General features: G+C 41.8%; 1 long non-coding RNA gene across 2 annotated transcripts; it reads left to right on the forward strand.

Annotated features, from left to right (window-relative positions):
- Positions 1-995: 995 nt before the first annotated feature.
- LOC128084209 (uncharacterized) lies at positions 996-9,252 on the forward strand. Of its 2 annotated transcripts, XR_008208382.1 has the most exons (5): positions 1,007-1,191; positions 1,407-1,549; positions 7,033-7,169; positions 8,313-8,522; positions 9,119-9,252. It is a non-coding gene; the product is annotated as an uncharacterized LOC128084209 (long non-coding RNA). The 2 variants fall into 2 exon arrangements; XR_008208381.1 differs by having other exon boundaries at positions 996-1,191; positions 7,036-7,169; positions 8,313-9,252.
- The last annotated feature ends 282 nt before the right edge of the window (positions 9,253-9,534 follow it).

Consider the following 9,534-nt stretch of genomic DNA (forward strand, 5'->3'; position numbering starts at 1 on the left):
TAGTCCCTGAAATCCAGTGAGTACCTGAGCATCGCAGCAGTTGGTGGAGGGGTCAGGTGTGGTAGACGGTGTTTTTTTTTCCTTCGCCCTTTTTCCTTTCCTAATTTTTCTCCTTTCCCCTTTTCACTGCACGAAACAAATTTTCAGTTTAGGTCATCGGCACAGTTCGTGTATAATAGTGTATTTAATTTGTTAAGAAACTGAATGTAAGGGATGCGTTACTGGAGAAAACTGTTCAAAAGGAGGTTGTGCAAAGACGGAGTAGCCGCTCACCGGATGGTTCTCTAGTTGTCTAACAGTTACCTAAATCATACTCTGTTGTTCCTTTGCTTCGATTAGTTCGCTAAAATATGTATAAGCCTGTTAAAGGGTGAGCAGAGGTTTTTTAGAGCTGAGTTCTCGAGGTGAGATGCAGTTCTGCTGAGTTCTGCTGAGATGCAGAAACGAACGAAAGCATCCGTTAATGGGATGAACACGTTGGATGAAATGGCACCGGCGGGATTGTGACCTTCCAATTCTGAATGAACAGGCGTCTCTATGTGACGCCCAGTACGAGGGTGGCTCCGAAAGGGACGCCTTGTCCTTTGCGGCGTTGGCGCACAGCTCAGGGCGGTGACTGCGTTGAAAATGAGTGTTTTGCGGCTGGGCATTCTGTCAGTCCAGCAGCGCTCTCGATTCCTGCGTGTATGTGTAATTATGGTTTTTTTCGATTACATTTGTGACTTTCCACGGCTGTACGTTTAGTATAGATTCAGAAGTATTTTCTTCCCATGTAACTGTAGCCAGGTTTTCTGTTGGAAATGGATTTAGATCCTTTTATTGTTTGTTTGTTTGTTTGTTTGTTTGTTTGTTTTAGTGGCTCTCTGTGTAATCGCGATGTTGGATTAACCTTACAACGATCTCATTGTAATTGTAACTACGTGGATCACCTGACAAGGGCCACGAAATAATTAGGAAGCAACGCCTTCTGAATGCTAAGGAAGCAGAAGGGCCCAGTCAGGGCCCGAAGCAGTGATTGAGCACCTGGGGCAAAGCCGGGCCCACCCACGGGAGCTCAGGTGCAGGCAATGTTCTCTAGTGAGCGCAAGGGGCGGAGCTAGGGTGCACCCCTTCCCGTCCTCATTTGAGGGCCGGCAGAGGAGGAGAGAGTATTTCTCTCTTGTGGTCTCTGCCTAATAGGACTTTTTGAAGGTAAGTGGGTGTTTTTTTCCCCTTGTTCGCGTGCTTGGGCCGTTGCTTTTGAGCAAGCCCTCGCTCACCGCAGCCCACGACCTTGTGGCTCTGCTGTCTCTCCTCTTTCCCTCCCGTTACCCTGAACCTGGTAATTTCCAGCAGTTACTTGCTGCTGGCGAGGGAGCTTTTTCTTTCGCTTTTGCAAGAGCTTTAACGAGGCCTCGCTTTGCGAGGCCGTTGCAACTTTGTTGCCGTTAACCCAGCGTTCTGTGTACGCGCTTGGGATATTTCCACCGTCAGAACGCAGAGCCCCGCAACTGTCCTGGAACGACTTCAATGTTGTCGGTGCGAAGAGCACGGCTTCGGAGCTCCGTGGGTAGGGTTCAACCGCATAGTTATCTTGTTACTTAGTTACTCGCACCTTTGTGTTGTGGAAAGGTAAACTACGGGAACGTCACCATCGGGTGGAACTGGATTTGGAGTGGGAGTTGGATTTCACTTTCCTACTGCAAGAAATGAACCTCTCTTGCTTCTTCTTGAAAGTGTGGGGAGGGGGGGGGAAGAAATAAGGCCAAGTAATGTTAGGACGACTGGCACGGCCAGTGCTTTCTCAGAGTGAGTTTGTTTGTTTGTTTGGTTGGTTTTTTTTTCTATTTCTTTAGTCCTTGAAGATGTGGAAGTCCTGAGCATAGTTGCCAACTGCGTTATATTTTTCCATAAATGGTTTTATCTTGCCAAGAAATGCCAGCATGCTTTCCGTTGTTCTGGAACTGCTTGACCTCATCGTATCTGAAACGTCTGAAACAGAAATGAGGGCGGGCAGCTCGGAATGGAGAGTTTAGGCGCGGCGCTGCGGGACCGCAGTGTAGTAACGAATCCTGCAATCTACCCCGCAGCGGTGCCGGTATTGAACCCCTGACCCACTATTTTTAACGTCATCTCAGGGTGCGCTCTGCGGTGGGATCGTAGCACGGGGCTTTGGCCTTCGATAATCCTTGCTGTCCCTTCCAACTGAAGATTTTCCTGATTTGCTAAGATTTGGTTTTTGTTCAGCGAGAATATATATATATATATTATATAATATATTAATATATATATTATTTTACATATATATATATATATATATATATATATTTAGTCCTAGCTTGTTGTGGGTTTTTTAATGGAAATTTCTGAGTATGCAAATGAGAAGAGCAAACAGTTGTCTTTTCGTCTAATTGTAAGTAGTTTTTTCAACGTGTCCTGTTGCGCAACAACTTTTGCCAGTTAAGAACATAGGACGTACATATATGTGTCTTTGTAGCAGAGCTCATGTCCTGTAATTTTAATAATCAAGAGTAGGGTGTTAGTTGCAGCTGGGACTGAATGTTTGTTTATTGTTTTTAAAGCTCCCGTTTTGATGCTCCGTTTGGGTTGTGGGAGGAAAACAGTGGTGCTTATTCAGTAATGTTTACAGTTGCTGCTCGGTAGTAGTGTTCAGAGCCAGGGCCCCTTTTTCTGCGACGAGCCCGAGGGGCTGGGAGGGGACAGAATGGCGACAGCCGACTTAAACTGGCCATAGGGTTCCACGTCGTGCCGCAAGATTTCGGAAGGGGGTGAGAGTTCACCTGAGGCTGTCGCTTTGTGGGTATTCAGCTGTGCGTGGTTGGGTCGGTGCCGTGAGCAATTAGCGGATTAGCATTCGTTACATACAGAAGCATGCATTCACATATACTGTTGGAAGTAGTCACCTTCTCTTTGTCTGTGTGAATACTGCTATCTCCACCCATTAGTGTTTTTTGGTTGAGAGAACAGCCGGGCAGCCTTTAGCCACCCCGTGGGGTCTAACAGCAACTGCTATGCCTGCCAATGGTGGCAAACGAGCTTTTATTTGAACAGACACAAAAGCAACTCTTCAAAACCCCGAAAGCTTACTGCAGGAGTCGGTAAAACGCGCTAGGGAATTACACGGAAGGTGCTTGTTTCGTGGTGTAGGTATGTCAAGGGAAAACCTTTTCCTTTAGCCATACAATCAGCTGGCATGCAGAGTCTAAGATGCCTTGTTGCACAGAATTGGAGAGGCTTTGTTTTGGAAAACTAGTCCTTTATTTTGCATTAGTCTGTAATTAAGTGCAGGTCATTAAAATACACAGGGGGAAAGAGAATGTTCCTCAATAACATTCGGGGAGGACAACTCTGACAAAACGCCAGCTGTGTATTTTGAAAGCACATCACACAGAAGTTCTTTCGGTAATGTGACACTAGAGAAACTCCACAACAGAAGGTGGAGAGAAGGAGTTGGAGCACAAAGGCTTTAAGCCTGAGAGTAGTTAGATAGCTACACGTGAGAGTGGCACATATGGAATCGAAGATGGAAAATTGCAGGAGTGGAGAAATATTGAAGCATCACTGGGGAAAAGGGCATTTGTAAAGTAAAACCTATCAAACCCAGTACAACTGCTTCTTGGAAGCAACTTTAAGTTATTATACCTTACATTCACTAAGTAAAAGGCAGACACACCAGAGCAAGGCTATGTATTACCACAGCTGTAAAAGTAGTTTATTGAGTCAGTGAAGTTATTACAAAGGCGTAAAATCAGCTAAGTGTTACAAAGCATGGTCTTTTTCCATTTTCTGATAAACATACAGCCATGCAAGAAATGTATAAAACAAATGCAATAGCGCCTGGCTGTTACACAGGAACGGTATCTAAACTATAGCATACTTACAGCTGTACAGGAGAACTGAACAGTATTCATCATTCTTACTAACATCACTGGAACTGGCTCTTAGAGTTTAAGTAATCATTTCAGATACATAGAAAAAAACAGTTTACAACATCAATGGAACTGGCTCTTAGAGTTTAAGTAATCATTTCAAATACATTGAAAAAAACAGTTTGTAACATCACTGGAACTGGCTCTTACAGTTTAAGTAATCATTTCACCTATATTGAAAAAAAGAGTTTGTAACATCACTGGAACTCGCTCTTATAGTTTAATTAATCATTTCAACTACATTGAAAAAAACAGTTTACAACATCAATGGAACTGGCTCTTATAGTTTAAGTAATATTTCAACTACATAGAAAAAAAAACAAGTTTACACCATCAATGGAACTGGCTCTTATAGTTGAAGTAATCATTTCAAATACATAGAAAAAAACAGTTTACAACATCAATGGAACTGGCTCTTATAGTTTTTTCTCAATGTAGTCGAAATGATTACTTAAACAAGTTTGTAACATCACTGGAACTGGCTCTTATAGGTTAAGTAATCATTTCAACTACATTGAAAAAAACAGTTTACAACATCAATGGAACTGGCTTTTTTAGTTTAATTAATCATTTCAACTACATTGAAAAAAACAGCTTATACCATCACTGGAACTGGCTCTTTTAGTTTAAGTAATCATTTCAACTACATTGAAAAAAAACAGTTTGTAACATCACTGGAACTGGCTCTTACAGTTTAAGTAATCATTTAAACTACATTGAAAGAAACAGTTTACAACATCAATGGAACTGGCTCTTATAGTTTAAGTAATCATTTAAACTACATTGAAAAAACAGTTTGTAACATCACTGGAACTGGCTCTTACAGTTTAAGTAATCATTTCACCTATATTGAAAAAAAGAGTGTGTAACATCACTGGAACTCGCTCTTATAGTTTAATTAATCATTTCAACTACATTGAAAAAAACAGTTTACAACATCAATGGAACTGGCTCTTATAGTTTTTTCTCAATGTAGTCGAAATGATTACCTAAACAAGTTTGTAACATCACTGGAACTGGCTCTTATAGGTTAAGTAATCATTTCAACTACATTGAAAAAAACAGTTTACAACATCAATGGAACTGGCTTTTTTAGTTTAATTAATCATTTCAACTACATTGAAAAAAAACAGCTTATACCATCACTGGAACTGGCTCTTTTAGTTTAAGTAATATTTCAACTACATAGAAAAAAAAACAAGTTTGTACCATCACTGGAACTGGCTCTTATAGTTTTTTCTCAATGTAGTCGAAATGATTACTTAAACAAGTTTGTACCATCACTGGAACTGGCTCTTTTAGTTTAAGGAATCATTTCAACTACATTGAAAAAAACAGCTTATACCATCACTGGAACTGGCTGTTACAGTTTAAGTAATCTTTTAAACTACATTGAAAAAACAAGTTTATAACATCACTGGAACTGGCTTTTTTAGTTTAATTAATCATTTCAACTACATTGAAAAAAACAGTTTGTAACATCACTGGAACTGTCTCTTAGAGTTTAATTAATCATTTCAACTACATTGAGAAAAACAGTTTATAACATCAGTGGAACTGGCTCTTAGAGTTTAAGTAATCATTTCAAATACATTGAAAAAAACAGTTTGTAACATCACTGGAACTGGCTTTTTTAGTTTAAGTAATCATTTCAACTACATTGAAAAAAATAGTTTACAACATCAATGGAACTGGCTCTTATAGTTTAAAACAAGTTTATACCATCACTGGAACTGGCTCTTATAGTTTAAGTAATCATTTCAAATACATAGAAAAAAACAGTTTACAACATCAATGGAACTGGCTCTTATAGTTTTTTCTCAATGTAGTCAAAATGATTACCTAAACAAGTTTGTAACATCACTGGAACTGGCTTTTTTAGTTTAATTAATCATTTCAGCTACATTGAAAAAAACAAGTGTATAACATCACTGGAACTGGTTCTTATAGTGTAAGTAATATTTAAACTACATTGGAAAAACAAGTTTATAACATCAATGGAACTGGCTCTTACAGTTTAAGTAATCATTTAAACTACATTGAAAAAAAAAAAAAACCAGTTTGTAACATCACTGGAACTGGCTCTTTTAGTTTAAGTAATCATTTCAAATACATAGAAAAAAACAGTTTACAACATCAGTGGAACTGGCTCTTATAGTTTAAGTAGTATTTCAACTACATAGAAAAAAAACAAGTTTGTACCATCAATGGAACTGGCTCTTATAGTTTAATTAATCATTTCAACTCCATTGAAAAAAACAGCTTTCACAATTACATCATTAAATTACTGCTAGCATATCTCCAAGATTCCCTTTTCTTGAAGCACTGTCTGACTTTATGTAGTTTTCAAGTCGCTGGGAGCGAGGGGGTCCGTCGAAGGCCACCTGGTCCAGCTTCCTTCCCGGTCACCTATAGGTAGATCGGGTCACTCAGAGCCTTGTCCAGCCTTCCATCAAACTCCTGAAAGAAACAAAGATAGACTTGAGTCTGGTAGCGGCAGTCGTCTCATACTTCATTTAAAAAGGGTAAAGTTTAAGTTGGGACATAAATAAACAGTTCTCATTTCACTTCTTCCACCAAAAGGTGGACTTGGTTTCTGGCTATCGCCGCCGCTATTCCGAAATTATGAATGGACTTAAAAGCAAAGGCTGCAGAGAGACAGTTAATTGAGACAGAGACAAGCAGATAGGGCTTGGCTAATTCAGGCTCACATACAAACACTCCTCACAAGCCAGACAGGTTCAAGCTGTGCACTTGCAGCAGCATACTCAAGAAAGAGGAGCGATAAAACTTGGCACCGAGGAAGAGCAACCTGCCACCTCCTTTCCTGGTATTTGAGAGCTAATCAAAGGAGGATGCTCTGTGCAGTTGCAGGAGATTAGAAACTTTTAAAAGAAAAAAACAAAAAAAGGTAGAAAGCTTCCTGTAAAAGCATAAAGTTTATTTATTTTTGTAAGCTTTATTTTGGTTAGGGGATATAAGGGAGAGGAGGTATTCAGCTAAGCGTGCTATCAAAGAACGCTGAGCCCAACCGGCCTTCTTTTGCTTCACACAACAGAAGAAACTCCTAAGATAAACAACTTTTTTTTTTTTCTACCCCCAGAAGAGAAGTCTGAATTCACCTGCTCCATCTGCTCCATCGTGCCAGAGGAGTCCACCTTTGAATCAGATACGCTAGAACAGCAAGCAGGGTTGAAATTGCAGCGTCCCCAGCCCAGTTCTCTTCCTCAGGCAACGCGGGTAAGTGACAATCTTACTTCTAAAGGATAAAGCAGAGTTTGTACCTTAGCGAGCTTCATTCAAGTGAGCTTTCCTTTCAGGTTCTCATCGAGATTCTTTTTGACAGCAGCATTCCTCTCTAGCTGTTCATCTCACCTTTTGATTTCACTTCTTTTATTTCCTACAGAATATTTCAGAGTAGGGCATCCATTTGGAAATAAGTAGACAGCAGCATGAAACGCCCAGGGTGAACAAACTTGATTAACATTATTAAGCAGTCCAAGTGGCAAGTTTGTTTTTTTGCTGCAAGCCATTTCTGATCGCAGGATGTGACCACAGTAGTACTACAGGATTTAGGCAGCTGAAGTCACAGCTCTTTGGCAAAAGCCGCATTCAAATATCATCGCCTAAAAGAATGCTGCAAGAAGTTATTTGCAAGGGAAGAAGTTCTGAATTACAGTATTATTAATCTATGTAATGTAAATCAACAGCAGCCTCGCAAAGAGCAGAAGTATCAAGCCACTTGCTAAGTGGACGCATTCGCTGCTTCCCATCTACATTTTCTCTTTGGGGTTTAGGAATTCTTGCTGCCACACACGTTACGAGCACTACTTGGGCTGCTCCCACCAATTGCTATTTAATAGCAAGCATCTTTCAATGCAGCCACCTCATTTCTTTCTGTTAATTGAGTTTAAGGGAGCACAAAATATAGCAGTGTCAGAGTTCATTTTGAGAGTGTGAATGGCAATCCTTTTGCATAGCCTCTTGACATACAAGTGCCTTTTTTTGTCACCTGCAACCTGCCTTATGCTGGTGAGCAGTCTCTTCAACGGCTGTCTGGAAAGCTAGGTACGCAGTCACAAGAATCCATTTAAGGTGTGTTGCTTAGCAAGAGCAGTTTTTCTTCCCTGTAAGTTTTAAGATAACTTAGCAGCATCTCTTTGCTGTCATCCACAAATGCAATGAAGTTCACCTGCAAGCCCACAGGAAAGTAAGTTACATAGAGCAGTTCCAGCAGCAAGTCTTAGTCTCTTTTTCCATCAGTGCTATTCGTGCCACCTATTTGCACCTACATTTAAGTACACATCATCTGGCACTTATCTGTTAGTAGAAGGTTGGCAATCTGAGAAGCACTTGTTTTACTTTTTTCCTTTGTGTTTGCAGGACTCTGAGTATTTCCCCAAAACAGAAAAACAAGCAGAGAACAACCAAGCAGCCAGCTTTCTCCGCTTCTGAAGCGCTACTCGAGGCCCCACCACACGTACAGAGCCAGCTTCACCAGGAATGCAAGGACAGCAAGCTGCCACCAAGTCACCTCCAGCGTCAGAACTGCCAACGCCGAGCTCTTCACCTCCTGGGATTCCTGTGTAAGAGGTAAGGTCCCTACAGCCAGTGGCATTCCCACACAGCTAGGATTCACAAGACATTCATTTTTGTTTTTCCAGCCCAAGCCCAGCTTAGCAGGGCTATTCCCAGCAGCTGTAGCCGAGGCTTCAGCTATCATACTTAATTGGGGAGTCCCTCTGAGAAGTTAGCTCCAGTTCAAGTGTCATTTTGGGATTCGAGTACCAGAGCAACTGGAGGTAGCACTTCAGTCAAAAAGCCTGGCTGCCAGTGGGGTATCACAACGTAGCTAACATTGCGGCTCAAACCTAGAAATACCAAGTGCTTGAGACGGTAAGCCCACATCAACGCTATTGTTTGAGACGGTAAGCCCACATCAACGCTATTGTTTGAGAAAGAAAGCCCACATCAACGCTATTGCTCCTCTAAGCTTAACAGCTAACCCCTGTTTCCACCTCAAAATTAACACCTCTCCTCCTTCTAGCAAGTAGCATGGATTACCACAGCAGAATCCTCAGAGCAAGGAACAAGCACCACTGACTAAGCAATCCATGTGGGAAAAGCCTCATATTCTATTGATCCCAGTGACTTTAGGGTGATGCTTGTTTAGATGCTTGTCGTTGCAGAATACTCATCGTGAACCAAGGAAGAACACTCAGCTGCCTGCTGCAGGAGGATTTCACAGCCATCCACACCAGCAAAGATTTTTTCCAAGGCACCTATCTGCTCTTCAGTAAAGCACAGACCTCGGTTTATTCAAGTCCTGCCTCATCTTTGAGCCTGCGACCAAGATCACCCCTGGGCCACAGTGAATGCTACCAGGGCCCACTCCAAGATCCCAGCTACATACACTCAGTCACCCCAGAACCAGGGCATTCCCCAAAGCTAAGGGGAATGCCCATCTCACTACCCCCCCCCAAAGGGGCAGGGGGGGCAGCAGGGCCTACTTGGCCCCAGAGGGGTGGGAGGGAGATAGGGGAGGGCAGGGGGCCCTTCGGGGCCTCCTCAGCCCTAAAGGGGCAGGGAGGGCGGGAGGGAGATA

The sequence above is a fragment of the Tympanuchus pallidicinctus genome, unplaced genomic scaffold, assembly GCF_026119805.1.
Source record: "Tympanuchus pallidicinctus isolate F22 unplaced genomic scaffold, pur_lepc_1.0 scaffold26, whole genome shotgun sequence".
Classification (NCBI taxonomy): domain Eukaryota; kingdom Metazoa; phylum Chordata; class Aves; order Galliformes; family Phasianidae; genus Tympanuchus; species Tympanuchus pallidicinctus.